General features: G+C 39.6%; 1 protein-coding gene across 1 annotated transcript in view; it reads left to right on the forward strand.

The window, feature by feature from the left end:
• Positions 1–17982, forward strand: part of RNF121 (ring finger protein 121) — an 82296-nt gene that overhangs the window by 42806 nt on the left and 21508 nt on the right. The gene's annotated exons all lie outside the window — the stretch shown is intronic.

Consider the following 17982-nt stretch of genomic DNA (forward strand, 5'->3'; position numbering starts at 1 on the left):
ATCTTAAAAAAAAAATAAAAACAAAGTAGGGGCTCCTAGGTGGCTTAGTCATTAAGTGTCTGCCTTTGGCCCAGGTCATGATCCCAGGGTCCTGGGATCAAGCCCCACATCGGGCTCCCTGCTCAGCGGGGAAGCCTGCTTCTCCCTCTCCCACCACACCCTCTGCTTGTGTTCCGTCTCTCACTGTGTCTCTGTCAAATAAATAAATAAAATCTTAAAAAAACAAAATTATTGATAGGTATGTACTTATTTCCATTTTGTTACTCGTTTTATGGTTGTTTTTATAGTTCCTCTCTGTTCCCTTCTTTTTTTTTTTTTTTTAAAGATTTTTAATTATTAGTGAGGTTGAGCACATTTTCATGCTTACTAGTCATTGATTTCTTCTACCAGTTGTTTGTATTGTTGATTAGTTTTTGTATTTGCTATTTCAATTTCCTTGAAGTGTTTATTGAAGTATGGTTGATACAGAATGTTATATTATTTTCAGGTGTTCAACATAGTGATTCAACAATTCCATACATTCTACAGTGCTCACTATGATAAGTGTATTTACTATCTGTCACTGTACATTATTACAGTCTTATTAACTGTATTCCTTATGCTGTAATTTTCAATCTCCTGATTTACTTATTTCATAACTGAAAGTTTGTACCTCTTAATCCCCTACCCCTATTTTGCCCATCCCCATACACTTCTGCCCCCTGGCAACTCTTTATTCTCTGTATTTATGAGTCTGTTTCTTTTCGTTCATTTGTTTTGGTGGGTTTTTTTTAGATTCTACATATAAATGAAGTTATATGGTATTTGTCTTTCTCTGTCTGACATATTTCACTTAGCATGATACCCTCTAGGTCCATCCATGTTGTCACAAATGGCAAGATCTCATTGTTATTTATGGCTGCATAATATTACACACATATATACCACATCTTCTTTATTCATCTATCACTGGACACTTAGGTTGCTTCTATATCTTAACTATTGTAAATAATGCTGCCTTAAACATAGAGATTGCACATACCTTTTCAAATGACTGGATTCTTTTTGCGGGGGGGAGGGGAGGATGGTAAGTAACCAATAGTGGAATTACTAGATCATATGATATTTCTATTTTAAATTTTTTGAGAAACTTCCACAATGTTTTCCACAGTGGCTATACTAATAATTTACAGTATACCAGCCTTCCCTTTTCTTCACATCCTCATCAACACTTGTTATTTCTTTTCTTTTTGATACTAGCCATTCTATGTGAGGTCATGTCTCACTATAGTTTTGATTTGCATTCCCCTGATGATCAGTGATGTTGAGCATCTTTTCATGTACTTCTTGGCCATCTGTATGTCTTCTTTGGAAAAATGTCTATTCAGGTCCTCTGCCCAGTTTTTTTAATCTTTTTTTTTTTTTTAAGATTTATTTATTTATTTTAGAGAGAGAGAGCCTGCGCACCCGTGCAAGAGTGGGGAGAGGGGATAGGGCGCCTGGGTAGCTCAGTCGTTAAGCATCTGCCTTCGGCTCAGGTCGTGATCCCAGAGTCCTGGGATCAAGCCCCGCATCGGGCTCCCTGCTCGGCGGGAAGCCTGCTTCTCCCTCTCCCACTCCCATTCCCCCTGCTTCTCCCTCTCCCACTCCCCCTGCTGTGTTCCCTCTCTCGCTGTCTCTCTCTCTGTCAAATAAATAAATAAAAAAAATCTTTAAAACAAAACAAAAAAAACTGCTTTAAAAAAAAAAAAGAGTGGGGAGAGGGGAAGCAGACTCCGCACAGCACAGGGAGCCTGAAGCGGGGCTCAATCCCAGGACCCCGAGATCATGACCCAAGCTTAAACCCTCTAGGTCTAGAGTGGGATGCTCAACCCACTGAGCCACCCAGGTGCCCCTCCTCTGCCCATTTTTAATCAGATTCTTTCATTATTATTTTTTGGTGTTGGGCTGTATAGGTTCTTTATGTATCTTGGATATTAGCCCCTTATCAGATATATCATTTGCAAATATCCTCTCCCATTCAGTAGGTTGCCTTTTCATTTTGATCTTGGATTTTTGCATATGCATCCTAGGAGGATGTATCAGAATTTCCATAACAGCATTATTTGTAATAGCAAAAACTTAAAAATGACTCAGTACCCAAATATGGGTGACTGGATAAGTTAGTTGTGATGTATTCACCAATGGAATATTATGTAACTTATAAAACCATGCATATAGCATGAAATATATAAAACAACACAAAAAATAATTAACTGTAGTTACAAGTAATGGTAAGGATGAATCTTAGCAATTTAATATTGAGTGAAAAAAGATTCAGAAGGCTTCTCGTAACTTGATACCTTTCATAGAAAGCTAAAAACAATGAAAACTAAAGAATATGTTTTAAAAATATGTATATGCATAATACAACCGTATTTTATGAAGCAAGGGAATGATAAAATCAAGATGCAGGATGAGGGTGATGTTGGATGGAAGACTGGAGGATAGGCTAGAGAAGAGCACATAGATATAAGTAGTTTTAGATGTTCCAGTTTTTATGTTGGGTGGTGGGTTCAGTAGTTATATTATTAAAAATAACTTAAAAAGGAAGGAAATTTTGTCATATGCTTCAACATGGTGATCCTTCAGGACATTATGCTTAGTAAAGTAAGCCAGTCACAAAATGACAAATGCTTATATTTGTCTTCCACTTTTATGAGGTACCTAGAGTAGTCGGATTCACAGAGACAGAAAGTAGAATAGTGGTTATCAGGAGATGGGGCAGAGGGGGAGAGTAGGGAGTTGTTATTTAATGGGCATAGAAGTGTCTGTTTTGTAAGATGAAAAAGTTCTGGAGATCTGTTAGAAAGCAGTGGGAATATTACTTAGCACTACTGAACCATATATTTAAAAATGATTAAGATGGTTAATTTTATGAGTTTTTACCACAATTAAAAGTAATTTTTAAAAATTAAAAGTAGTCCATGCATGACTAATGATGGGAATATTCATTAGAGATTCTGGTTAACTCATTTTCCCCCCTCTACTTGAGGTTCAAAAATAAAAGCAAGAAAGCAATTCCTTTTTTTTTTTTTTTTTTTTTTTTTAAAGATTTTATTTATTTATTTGACAGAGAGAGAGACAGCGAGAGAGGGAACACAAGCAGGGGGAGTGGGAAAGGGAGAAGCAGGCTTCCTGCCGAGCCGGGAGCCCGATGTGGGACTCGATCCCGGGACTCCAGGATCATGACCTGAGCCGAAGGCAGTCGCTTAACCAACTGAGCCACCCAGGCGCCCCAAGAAAGCAATTCCTAAGACACAGACTTGCCTTTTCAAATACTAAGACATATCATAAGAATAGACAAATAGACTAGTAGAACAGAGTAAAGATCTCAGAGACAGATCCCTGTATAATGGGAACTTAATATACAATAAAAGCGTAGAGGAGCCTGGATGGCTCAGTCAGGTAAGCATTTGACTCTTAGTTTCGGCTCAGGTCGTGATCTCAGGTCATGATCTCAGGGTTGTGAGAGTGAGCCCTGTGTCAGGCTCCATGCTCTGCTTGGAGTCTACTTGAGATTCTCTCCCCCTTTGCCCCTCCCACTCATTCTCTCTCTCAAATAAATAAATAAATCTTAAAAAAACCATAATAAAAGTGTAACCACCAATCAGTGAAGAAAATATTTATTGTTAAGTAGATTGTATTGAGAAAACTGACTCACCATATGGAGAAATATTAAAACTAGATACCTGTATCACACTGCATACAAAGGGGACTAAGGATAGATTAAACATCTAATTATGAAAGGCAAAACTATGAAGTTAATAAAAATTATGTAGATAAATAACATAAAAATATGATAAATTTGATTATTAAGATTAAGGGGGGGACCTGGGTGGCTCAGTCGGTTAAGTGTCTGACTCTTGAGTTTGGCTTGGTTCATGATCTTGGGGTTGTGGGATTGAGCCCCCACGTCAGACTCCATGCTGGGTGTGGAGTCTACTTGGGATTCTCTCTCTCCCTGTCTCTACCTGCCCTTCCCACCCCCCTGTGCCCTCTTTAAATAAATAAATAAATTATTTAAAAAAAAAAAGATTAAGGGGATTTGTTCTGTAAAGGGGACCATAGGCAAAGTTAACTGATAGCAGAATAGGAGTTTAGTAATGATTAAAACTGATGATAATTGATATTCTAGACTAACAAGCTGGATATGTCCAACTGCTGGCAGGGTCAGAGGCTTTAGGAACTTTTGTGTATTCTTTGTAGATATGAAGATGGGGCAGGTATTATGGGGAGAGCAGCATGGCACTATTCAGTCAGATGGAATATATACATATCTTGTGACATATCCTAAAGGGGCATGTGAGGAGGTATTGATTTAAATGTTAATTACGGGGCGCCTGGGTGGCTCAGTCGTTAAGCGCCTGCCTTCGGCTCAGGTCATGATCCGGGGTCCTGGGATAGAGCCTCACATCGGGCTCCCTGCTCCACGGGAAGCCTGCTTCTCTCTCTCCCACTCCCCCTGCTTGTGTTCCCTCTCTCGCTGTGTCTCTCTCTGTCAAATAAATAAATAAATAAATAAATAAAAATCTTTAACCAAAAAAAAAATAAATGTTAATTATGGCAGTTAATTGAAGAGTTGGAGGCAGTCTGGGTATTTGTATCTGAATAAATAAGTAAAATGTGGTGGATGCATATCATGACTCTGCATTGCAGTTAAAAGCAACACATTAGGTTTACCTGTAACAACATGTGGATCTTAAAAGCAGAGTACTGAGTGGAAAAAGTAACAAAGAGAAAGACACAGTGCCAACTAATAAATCAAAACACATGCACAAAAAATACAGTTTGTAAGAACAGATACAAACAAAAATATACATGTTAAACACATTAAATGTCTATGGGGTGAAGAATGGGACTAAAAAAGAATCAAAGCAAAATGGCTCCCCAGAGAATGTTGTGTAAAGGAGAGACACTGGGATTATTGTCAAATAGTAGAAACATGAACTGTTTGAGATTAGCTACCAGAGCTTTAAAAAAAATGCTTCTTATGGGCATGCTGAGAAATGATGGAATTAATTGATAAGGCTCTGTTTCTCTCAAACTGAATGAAATTTTCTGTTTTTCCCTAGTGCTAGTTGGCAACCCAGACTTTCAGTTGGCACACATGACCCCTGAGTGGAAAAACACTAGTTCTATTCTCCTAGACCAGGTCTCTCAATAGGGAGACTATTCACATTTTGGGCCCGATGATTATATTTTTGTGGGGGATTGTCATGTGTAGGATGTTTAGCAGCATGCCTGGCTTCTACTTACTAGATGCCACTAGCATCCCCTCTCCTAATCATCACAACCAAAAATGTCTCCAAACTTCATCACATGTCCCCTGGGGAGGAAATTCACCCTCTATGAGAAGCACTGCCAGAGAGCAGCGTGGATGCTGCCAGCCATTAGGCTGATTATGAGCAAGTATGCCAATCCACTGGTTTCACTGTGAAAAGTATCAAACATCTTTTTGTAACTTAGGAGGTCAAGTCCATCCTAAACGTTAAAAGAACTGCATCTAAATTAACTGCTATTTAGGAGCAAAAGGTCCTACTGTTTTCTGTATTTAAATTTCAGGGTACTGTTCTTTTCAGTCATAGCAACAGTAGTATTACCACCTTAAGCTGCTTATAGTTGCAATTTGTTGATATTTTAAAAAAATACTTTTCTCGTCTGATATCTCATTGGAACCCCACAGTGGCTTTATTCGGTAGTAAGGATAGGGATATACCTCCATTTTTCAGATTAGTAAACCAAAGTGCAGAATCCTGAAGAGATTTGCTGGGAGCACATGACCATTAAATTGGGGAGTTGGACATAAAACCAAAATCTGATTCTTGGTTAAGTGCTCTTCTCATATGAGCACTCAACCATTTTTTGAGGTTTCTCAAAAGCTCCAGGAAATTGTCAGTTTCTGCCATGGTCATTTCTGTTTTTAACTCCCCTGATTTTTCCTTCTTTAGTGACTTTTGCCTAGGTCCATCATATTGCCTTCTCAGCCTTTCCAGGGTTTTATCAGAAACTCAAAAGTGAATGGGTGCCAAGGAGGCAGGACTTGGGAGACAGAAGATCTGGATTAGAAACTAGCCCAGGCCCAGCTTGCTTTTTGGCTTCTCTGTCGCTCAGTTTTCATCATCTGTTCAGAGTCTAGTATTACTCACTCCTTAGCTCCCACAGGGATGTTAGGGGAAGGAGTAAGTTTATGCCTGGAAAAGTGTCTATCCTATTTTTAAAGATCTCCAGGGAGAAGCTTTCATCATTTCTGTTACCAAAAACAGTATCTTTTTAAACTCCTGTCCCCTGAACTGCAGTTCCCTTGTGGGATGGATGAATGGCAAAATCTCCTACCTAGAAATCTTTAAAGTACTATAGATTTTTCTTAGACCAACACATTAAGAGGGTTACTGGGATGTGACTAGAGAATATGGTCTAAGATGGTAAAGGGTGGTAATCCACTTTCTATGCGAAAGAAAAACTTTCTTCCCCAGAGTATAAGTAAAACTTCTCTATGTGTAATGCATACATCAGCCTTCTCTGAGCCTTGCCTACTCTTTAGGCTCATTTCTCACACCTCCCTCCTTATTTGTACTTTGTCAGACATACCATGTTCCCTCATCTTGAACACTCACTCATCGTGATGCCTTTACTTACACCTACTAGGCCATCAGGACAGAGGTCAAAGGTTGCTTTGTTCAGGAAGCCTTGGTTCCCCCATGTTGAGTGAAAGCCTCTCCTCCACTTTCTGGGCCACCAGGGCTTACTCCATTATAGCATTTATCATACTGCATTATAATTGTTTTTTTTCTCCTTGGTAGTCTTAAGTTCTTGAGGAGGTTTAGTTTTTTATCTCTGGATTCTGCAGTCCTTAGTATGGTGCGGGGTAGGGGCTCAGTAAATGTTTGTTAAATTATTTCTTGACTGACTCTTGCCTGGAGAGAAGACTTGGGGAAAAAGACAAAATTTTAGGTATTAGAAGAGTAGTCATAAGAAATGGGAAGTAAATGTACTGTGTGCCTCTCTGAAGGACAAGAGTTGGATCCAGAGGCAGAAAGTACACGAAGGCAGATTTTTCAGGTAGGCATCAGGGAAGAACTATCTAGCACATCTATTAGCAATGGAATGGTCTGCCTCATGTGGTAAGGTGACTGTTTGCAGGGGCATGGTAGGGGGGAATTGAAAACCAAGTTTCTGCCCTATAGGGTATTCTAGCAATGTGTGGGGTCATACTTGTTCACAAGAACTACACTGCATATATCTCCTTATTGGGCCTCTGGACGATCTTCAGATAACTGAAGGTAACAGCTATGCCTCCCTGTAGTTCTCCAGGTCTATTGTCCTAGTGCCTTCTGCTGTTCATTATGTAATTTGGTTTCTAGACCCTTTGTAATCCTGGCTGCTCCCTTATGGCCATATTTGTCAATGTTCTTTGTACAGTGTGGTCCCAAGACTTAATTGTAGGGCCCTAAGAATGCTTTGACAGAGCAGAGAACAGGAGAGCTGCTGCCTCCTTCATTCTGGGCATATTCCTAGTTAAGCAGCATAAGGGTGCCTTGGCTTTTTTGTCAGTGTCCCTGCTGGCATATATTCCCTGGCAATTTGTGGTCAGCTGAGACCCCTAGATCTGTTTCACATGAACTGCTATTAAGCCACTCATTTTTCCATCCTATACTTGGGTAGTTGGTTGGGTTTCATCATATAGTTTTCGTTCTTCATTTCAGCTTACTGGCTCATAGAATGTTAGAGCTAGAAGAACTGTAGAAACAAGCTTTATTCATTTTGGATCTTGCTTCTTCTGTCTTCCATGTTCACTGTCTTGTTCTCTCCCAGCTCCTACTAAACTTTTTGCTGTCCACAGTTTGGTAAGCAGATCTTCTGTATTTTCATCCAAATTATTCATGAAAATATTGACCAGAGCTGTGAAGCATATCCTAGACACCTTCCTCCAGTTGACCTCTGTCCATTTATCAGCATTTTTCCCCAAGCTGATTGTTCTGTTAGCTGCGAGTCTCTTACTTTGCTCTACTAGCTGGACTTAGTTTTCAGTTCATCCTTTATATTCCTTTTCAGCCAAGCATGGTGGGTGATCACTACCAACACAACATAGAGCAATACAGAAGTGATGAGAATCCTGAAAGACAGAAGTGCCAAGCATGGCAGACCGGCAAGGCACCTGGTGCCCAGGGGAGGATGTGATACAGGAGCTGTTTTCTGGTTTTTCATGAATTCTAGTTTCTGAGGTGAAAAAAAAATCTGAAAGTCCATTTAAATATGGTCTAGCTCTTATTGTTAGCGCCTAACATCATCATTTCAACTGTATAGTCTTGTGGAGAGATAGGTGGGATGTAGCGCTTCTTAACTTTCCAGATCAGAGAAGCTGGGATTGTCCCTCAGTAAATGTTTGCAATGAATCAGTGAATAGGTTTCAGGCTAGTCTTCACTTTAGCTTTGTATTTGTAAATTCAGGGAAAGAAAGGTGAATGGCTTTCAGTTTCCCCCTTCAGCTGGCCAAATCCAAGCCCCCTCAGAAACAGCCAGAGTTGTCTCTTCCAGGCAGTCTTCGCTGATGGCTTCTGCTCACACTGCTACATCTTTCCTCTGAACTCTCATGTCAGTACTTGATGCTTTGCTACTTCTACTCAATGGCTGTTCAATTCATGTATTTGTCTCACCATCCTAAATCCTGGGAGTGAAGTTAGGGGCAAAGCTTCCCATTACTTTGTACCAGCATCAGGCACAAGCACTTGAGCAAGTTATTGAATTTAATTTGTCTGCGTGAAGTGTTGCCAGCAGATGGCACCAGAGTCCTGACAGCATTCTGAAAATCTTGGGTAACTTTCAGCAATTTACATATTGCCAAGCTTGCCACTAAAATGCCTTCCTTAATGAGGAAGCTTCAATTTACTTATTAAGCAGAATGCTAATAAATACTGCAGTAGAAATAAAGAAATTAACCAGGCAAAGTTGTAACTTACCAGTTTTCACATGGGAGGCTGTTCTGTTCACTGGCCCCTCTGCTTTGCCCCTTGTCAGGCCCTGCTTTCTAGGCCCTGAACAGAATCTGGCTTTCAAGCCTACCTAATGGAGTGTGTCCGGGTACCTGAAAGTGACCTCAAGTCCTTGGTTTGTGTTTTTAGATAATTTATTTTTCCTGGAAAGGACAAATTAAACATTGTAAAGAAATTGCTGTAACCCTACCACATTTTTCCCCCTGGAGGTTTTGGTGATTTTTTTAAAAATTGGAGTATGGTTGGCACACAGTTTTACATCAGTTTAGGTGTACAACATATTGACTCAAGTCTATATGTGATGCCATGCTCGCCACAAGTGTGAGCATAGCATCCATCTATGATCATACAGTATTACAATACTTTTACTGTATTCCTATGCTGTACCTTTTATCCCCATGACTTATTCATTCCATAACTGGAGTTCTGTATCTCCTACTCACTTTCATCCATTTGCCCATCCCCCTGTCTCCTTCCCCCCGGCAGCCTTCAGTTGGTTCTATTTATGGGTCTGTTTCTGCTTTTTTTTGTTTGTTCATGTATTTTATTTTTTTATTCCACATATAAGTAAAATCATATGGTATTTGTCTGTCTTTGTCTGAATTCCCTTAGCATAATACCCTCTAGGTCTATCCATATTGTCACAAATGGCAAGATCTCCTCTTCCTATGGCTGAGTAATATTCCATTGTATATATAAACCACATCTTCTTTATCCCTTCATCTACGAATGGACACTTGGGTTACTCCTGTATCTTGGCAACTATAAATAACGCTGCAGTAAACATAGGAGTGCATATGTCTTTTCAAATTAGTGTTTTGGTTTTCTTGGGTAAATACCTAATAGTGGAATTACTGGCAGTTCTATTTTTAATTTTTTGAGGAACCTCCATACTGTTTTCCACAGTGGCTGTACCAATTTACATTCCACCAACAGTGCACAAAGTTCCTTTTTCTTTATATCCTTGCCAACACTTCTCATTTCTCGTGTCTTTGACTTTAGCCATTCTGACAGGCATGTGATGATATCTCATTGTGGTTTTGACTTGCATTTATGATTAGTGACGTTGAGCACCTTTTCATGTATGTCTTCTTTGGAAAAACGTCTGTTCATGTCTTCTGCCCATTTTTTTATTATTATGTTAATCACCATACATTACATCATTAGTTTTTGATGTAGTGTTCCATGATTCATTGTTTGCGTATAACACCCAGTGCTCCATGCAGAACGTGTCCTCCTCAATACCCATCACCAGGCTAACCCATCCTCCCACCCCCCCTCCCCTCTAGAACCCTCAGTTTGTTTTTCAGAGTCCATAGTCTCTCATGGTTCATCTCCCCCTCCGATTTCCCCCCCTTCATTCTTCCCCTCCTGCTATCTTCTTCTTCTTCTTTTTTTTTTTTTTTTAACATATAATGTATTATTTGTTTCAGAGGTACAGGTCTGTGATTCAACAGTCTTACACAATTCACAGCGCTCACCATAACACATACCCCTCCCCAATGTCTATCACCCAGTCACCCCATCCCTCCCACCCCCACCACTCCAGCAACCCTCAGTTTGTTTCCTGAGATTAAGAATTCCTCATATCAGTGAGGTCATATGATACACGTCTTTCTGTTCTGCCCATTTTTAATCAGATTATTTGTTTTTTGGTGTTGAGTTGTAGAAGTGCTTTATGTATTTATGAATATTAACTCCTTATTGGATATATCATTTGCAAATATCTTCTCCCATTTAGTAGGTTGCCTTTTTATTTTGTTGATGGTTTTATTGCTCTACAGAAGCTCTTTTTTTTTTTTAATTTCATTTCATTTATTTATTTGAGAGAGAGAGAGAGCAAGAAGGGGGAGCAGAGGGAGAGGGGCAGAGAGAGAATCTCCGGCAGAGACTCTGTGCTGAGTGCAGAGCCCGATGTGGGGCTCGATCCCAGGACCCTGAGATCATGACCTGAGCTGACACCAACAGTTGGACACTTAATTGACTGGGCCACCAGGTACCCCTCTACAGAAGCCTTTTATTTTGGTGTAGTCCAAATAGTTTAGTTTTGCTTGTTTCCCTTGGCTGAGGAGACATATCTAGAAAAACACTGCTATAGCCAATGTCAAAGAAATTACTATGTTTTCTTTTAGGAGTTTTATGTAGGTCTTTAATCCATTTTGAGTTAATTTTTGTGTATAGTTTAAGTGGTCCAGTTTCATTCTTTTGCATGTAGCTGTCCAGTTTTCCCAATGCCAATTATTGAAGAGACGGTCTTCACTCCATTCTATATTCTTGCCTCCTTTGTTGTAGATTAATTGCCCATATAAACATGGGTTTATTTCTGAACTCTTAGTTATGTTCTGTTGATTTATGTGTCTACTGTGCTTACTTTGGCAGCACGTATACTAAAATTGGAATAATTTATGTGTCTGTTTTTATACCAGTACCATACTGTTTTGATTATTATAGCTTTGTAGTATATCTTGAAACCTGGCATTATGAAGCCTCTAGCTTTGCTTTTCTTTCTCAAGATTGCTTTGGCTCTTTAGGGTCTTGGCAGTTCCATACAAATTTTAGTAGTTTTGTGAGAAATGCTGTTGGTGTTTTGGTAGGGATTACATTGAATCTATAGATTGCTTTGGGTGATATGGACATTTTAATAATATTAATTCTTCCAATGCATGAGGATGGCATATCTTTCCTTTTGTGTCATCTGCAGTTTCTTTCATCAGTGTCTTACAGTTTTCAGAGTATGGGTCTTTCACCTCCTCAAGTTTATTCCTAGGTATTTTATTCTTTTTGGTACAATTGCAAATGGAATTTTTTCTTATTTTCTCTTTCTGCTACTTCTTTATTAGTGTATAGAAATGTAACAGATTTCTGTACATTAATTTTGTATCCTGAAACTTTACTGGATGCATATATTCCTTCTGATAGGTTTTTGGTGAAATCTTTAGGGTTTTCTATATACTGGTGTGTCATCTGCAAATAGTAATAAAGTTCTTCCTTACCAACTTGGATGCTTTCTGTTTCTTTTTCTTGCCTGCTTGCTGTGGCTAGGACTTCCAATACTATGTTGAATAAAAGTGGCAAGAGTGGACATTCTTGTCTTGTTCCTGATCGTGGAGGAAAAGTTTTTGGTTTTTCTCCTTTGAGTATGATGTTGACTATGGGTTTTTCACATATGGTCTTTATTATGTTGAGGTATAATTTCTCTACCCCTACTTTTTTGAGTTTGTATCATGAATGGATATTGCTTTGTCACATGCTTTTTCTGAATTTATTGAGATAATAGTATGATTTTTATCCTTCATTTTGTTAATGTGGAGTATGATTTGTGAATACTGAATCATCCTTGCAACCCCAGAATAAGTCCCACCAGCTCATGATGCACTATCATTTTAATGTTTGTTGAATGTGGTTTGCTAATATTTTGTTGAGGGTTTTTACATCTATGTGTATGCCGGATATTGGCCTGTAGGTGTTTTGTTTGGTTGGTTGGTTTTTTGTTTTTTGTAGTGTCTTTGTGTGGTTTTGTATCAGGGTAATGCTGGCCTCATAGAATGTATTTGGAAGCTTTCCTTTTCTTCTTTTTCAAATAGTTTGTGGAGAATAGGTATTAACTCTTTAAATAGTAGGACTCACCTGTGAAGCCTTCTGGTCCTGGACTTTTGTTTGTTGGGAGGTTTTTGATTACTGATTCAATTTCATTACTAGTAATCTGTCTGCTCAGATTTTCTGTTTCTACCAGATTGAGTTTTGAAAGATTGTATGTTTCTAGGAATTAATCTACTTCTTCTAGGTTGTCCAGTTTTTTGGTATATAATTTTTTGTAGTGGTCTCTTCCAGTTCTTTGTATTTCTGTGGTGTTGATTGTTACTTCTTTCTTCGTTTCTAATTTTATTTGGGTCCTCTTTTTCTCTTCTTGTGTCTGGCTAAAGGTTTATCAATTTTCTTTATCTTTTCAAACAACCAGCTCTTGGTTTCATTGATCTTTTGTATTTTTTTTTTTTTTTTTTTTTGGTCTCTATTTCATTATAACCCCACCACTTTCAATATGTTGATTATTTTGGTTGCCTCATTGCAGTCTTTGCTCCCTTATTACATTTGACTTTATGCAATTTTGATCACATGAAGACCTAGTGAGAGCTCTCATTTACTGAATGCTTACTATGAATTATGCACTCTGCTTGTTTTTTTTTTAAAGATTTTATTTATTTGACAGAGAGATAGTGAGAGCAGGAACACAAGCAGTGGGAGTGGGAGAGGGAGAAGCAGGCTTCCTGCTGAGCAGGGAGCCTGATGCGGGGCTCAATCCCAGGACCCTGGGATCATGACCTGAGCCGAAGGCAGACACTAAACGACTGAGCCACCCAGGCACCCCTCTGCTTGTTTTTTTTATATAAAAGAGCTAGTATATTGAATATTTACATTATATTTATTACATTACTTATATTAAATGCTTACGTTTTTAGCATTGTTCCAAGAGCTTTCCATGCATTAATTCCCTTTATCTATACAATCTTTTTTTTTTTTTTTTTAAGATTTTATTTATTTATTTGACAGAGAGAGGGAACACAAGTAGGCAGAGTGGTAGGCAGAGAGAGAGGGAGAAGCAGGCTCCCCGTGGGGAGTCCGATGCGGGGCTGGATCCCATGACCCTGGGATCATGACCTGAGCTGAAGGCAGACGCTTAACCAACTGAGCCACCCAGGCGCCCCTCTATACAATCTTTTGAGAGTAGATACTGTTAATCCCATTTTACAGTTCAGAAAACTTAGGTTTATCAGGGTTAAATGACTTACCTAAGATAATACAGTAAATAGCTATATTGGGATTCATATCTAGATCTCTTTAATTCTAAAATCTCCAGTCATTTCACTATATCATTCTACTTTATTTATTCATTCTTTAATGATTTCTATTTGAACTTCTAAAAAACATCTAAAGAGGGGTGCCTGTCCGGCTCAGTTGGTTTGTGGGTTTGAGCCCCATATTGGGTATAGAAATTACTTAAAAATAAAATCTCTAGGGGCTCCTGGGTGGCTCAGTTGGTTAAGTGTCCCAACTCCTGATCTCAGCTCAGAGTCCAGTATTGATCTCAGGGTTGTGAGGTCAAGCCCCATCTTGGGCTCCATGCTGGATATGGAGCCTACCTTAAAAAAAAAAAAAAACAACTTTAAAACAAAAAATTTTTTAAAAGCATCTAAAGATTAATAGAATCATTAAAGTTTGGGTTTGAGGGACGCCTGGGTGGCTCAGTCGGTTAAGCGGCTGCCTTCGGCCTGGGTCATGATCCCAGGGTCCTGGGATCAAGTCCCACATCGGGCTCCTTGCTCAGCAGGGAGCCTGCCTCTCTCTCTCTCTCTCCCTCTGCTTGTGCTGTCTCTGTCAAATAAATATTTAAAAAAAAAAAAAGTTTGGGTTTGATTTCTATTTTTCTTCTGCTGCTGCTGTTAGCCCCTTGAGGACAGGGGGTCCTAACTAGGGGGTCATGTTTATTTCTGCATTCTTTTTTCCATTAAATGCAAAATAAATACTCGATGTACCAGTGAATGAACACTGCCTTCGCTCTCCCAGGAAATCTGAGATACAAGGCTGCTTAATAGAACCTTAGCATGTTAGAACTTTAAAGGGGCTTGAAAAATCAAGTCAAACCTTTTCCTCAAGGAGGAAGGACCTCCTTAGGGTGACCCAGTGAGTTGGAAGCACACAGAACTAGAATCTAGGTCTTTTGGTCTTCTACTTAGCCATCTGGTTTGAAAGAACCTACCCTGTCCCTAAATTGCTCCCTCTTTCCCTACTTTCCTTCTTCCTTTTCTTTCCTTTTTTCTCTTTCTTTCATGATGTGAGTTGAGTAGCTTTATACACTTAAAGTTTTAAGCCTCAGAGTTAACAAAGCAAGGCAAGACTTTTTTCATTCCTTTTACACTGATTTCTACTCCTGATTATGCCTTTATTCAACCCAGAATAGAATCCAGGTCCTTTGCCTCTCTCCGCACCCAAAGTATGCAGAGCTACAGCTCATGTAGAGAAAATTATCTTTACTAGATTCCTTCTTAGAACATGCTATTGATGATTGGTGAGGAGTGGGAAAAAGGCTGGTAGGGGACAGGCTGGTTTTTTGTTCTGTTTTGTTTTTTTGGTTTTTTGGTTTTTTTGCGATAGCCAGGTTTTTGGAGGAATTCCTTTTTTTTTTTTTTCTCAGAGAAGACAAATGTAACCAGACTCTGTAATTTAATTCTTCTGTAGTCTATGGTCCTGCTATTTTGTAAGCAAATGATGTGAAGGCTAAAGACCCTGCAGCTCTTCTTTCCACATCTCACCACCATTTATTTACTCCCTTTGAATATCATGATTCCAGTTGTCTTATTCCCTAGTTTAAAGTATTTTTTTTTTTTTTAAGATTTTATTTATTTGACAGAGAGAGAGACAGCGAGAGAGGGAACACAAGCAGAGGAAGTGGGAGAGGGAGAAGCAGGCTTCCCGCCGAGCAGGGAGCCCGATGCGGGGCTCGATCCCAGGACCCTGGGATCATGACCTGAGCTGAAGGCAGACACTTAACGACTGAGCCACCCAGGTACCCCTAAAGTATTTTTTTTAAAGATTTTTAAAAAATTTATTTACTGAGAGAGTGCATGCACAGGGGGAGGGGCAGAGGGAGAGAGAGAGAGAATCCCAAGCAGACTCCCCCACTGAGCACAGAGCCCAACATGGGCCTTGATCTCACAACCCCGAGATCATGACCTGAGCCTAAATCAAGAGATGGACACTTAACCAACTGAGCCACCCAGGCGCCCCTCTTATCCCCTAGCTTAAATAATATATGGTTTGTTACGATGTCCTTTCCTGGTCTCCTCCCATTATCTCATAGAATGTTACCTGGAGTGTTATTTGGGTAGCTGTTTGTTAATACGTCCCAGTGCTCCCACACTTTTCATATAAGGCCAGACTGTTTTAGGATGTTTCATTCGGAGAGTTGGTTGGGGGTTCCTGTACAGTAGAATGGGCACTGAGACTACAGTGTTCACTGACCATTAGCCTGCACCAGTGAGCACACAGAACCGTAAGCTCTAAAGCAAAGTGGGATCTGCTCACCATTCTCCTCTCAGTGTTTCTCTCTCTTTTTTTTTTTTTCCTATGTAAAATAACACTAAAACACTAAGGCTTTTTCTTGCCACAGAGCAGTCTATTAGAAGCTACAGGAGGGCGCCTGGGTGGCTCAGTTGGTTAAGCGACTGCCTTCGGCTCAGGTCATGATCCTGGAGTCCCTGGATCGAGTCCCGCATCAGGCTCCCTGCTCGGCAGGGAGTCTGCTTCTCCCTCTGACCCTCCCCCCTCTCATGTGTTTGCTCTCTCATTCTCTCTCTCTCAAATAAATAAAAAAAAAAATCTTTAAAAAAAATAAAAAAATAAAAAAAAATAAAAAATAAAAAAAAAATAAAAAATAAAAAATAAATAAAAAAAATAAAATAAAAAAGAAGCTACAGGAGACAACTAAATGCTAAAAAGATGCTCTAAGGTACACTGTCCAATATGGGAGTGACCATTACCATATGGCTATTGAGCACTTGAAATGTGACTAGTCTCTCTTGAGGTATGCCATAAATATAAGGTAACACATCAGATTTCAAAGCCTCAGTACAAAAAAAAGTAAAAGATTTCATAAATAATTTTAATATGAAGTAAATGTTGGAACGATAATATTTTGGATGTATTGGATAAAATAAAATATATTATTTAAATTAATATCATCTGGGGGCACCTGGGTGGCTCAGTCGGTTGAGCATCTGACTCTTGATTTCGGCTCAGGTCATGATCTCGGGGTCATGAGCTTGAGCCCCACGTCAGGGTCCGTGCTCAGCACAGAGTCTGCTTCTCCCTCTCCCTCTCCCTCTGCCCCTCCCCCTGTTCGCTTGCTCTCTCTCTCAAATAAATAAAATCTTTAAAAATAACACCAGTGTTTCTTTTTCCTTTTTTAAATGTCACTACTAGATAACTTAAAATTACATATGTGACTACCATTATGTTTTGATTAGGTAGCACTGGTCTAGAAATCCCCAAGTAAATACTTTCTCAAAAGTTTTCTCCACTATGGAACTTTAGGAAACTATCATTTTCCTCTCTATAACTCGTCCCCGCACGTTCTTTCATTTTATTTGATGACATCAGGAAGAAAGGCTCCATTAAGTACTAATTACCTTTTTTTTTTTAAACACCTGCTACTCACCTGAGCAGAGTGACATCTAGTGAAAGCAGGGTGGTTGGTGGAGGGAGTTAGGAGGCACCAGGGAGTGGAAGACTGGTGGTCAGTCCAAACTTCTGACTTAGAATCATTGTATACATTTGGAACTCTTCAGCTGACAAGTCCGAGTTCTGAGACACCCCTTAGAGCAGAAACATGCCTCTGTTTTGGGTTCTAGTTTTGCTTTCTTCTCATGTATCTAAGTTTATTGAGGATCTGTCATGTGCTAGACCGTTTCCTAGCACATGGGAAACAGATGAGTATGGCCTAGTCACTGCTCTCAAGGAGCTTACATTCAGATAATGAATTTGAAGCACACTCTAGATAAGCACTGTAATGATGGTAGAAAAGAAAATGCTTTTGGAGCACTAGAAAGTTATGACTCATTCTGCCTGGAAAGGAGATCGAAGGCTTCATGTATCTTGGATGTGATATTATCAGGCAGAAAGGCAGGTGGAAAGGATGTTTTAGCCTGAGGGGGACAATCTAACGGCATGGGAAGTAGTAGAAGGTCACTCTTGAAATAGTAGTTTCGGGCCACATTGTGGAGGATTTGACTGCCTGCCTAAGGATTTGGGTGTTATCCTGTATGCAGGGGACCATTAGAAGGTTGTAAGCAGGGAATGACATGTTCAAGACTGTGTGTTAGAGACACCATTCCAGTGCTCCTGGGGAGGCTAGATTGGAGAGGGGGGTGCTGAACGCAGGGAGATTTAACAAAGAGGTCATTGTAGTGAGCCAGGC

This window comes from Halichoerus grypus, chromosome 11, assembly GCF_964656455.1.
Source record: "Halichoerus grypus chromosome 11, mHalGry1.hap1.1, whole genome shotgun sequence".
NCBI lineage: Eukaryota > Metazoa > Chordata > Mammalia > Carnivora > Phocidae > Halichoerus > Halichoerus grypus.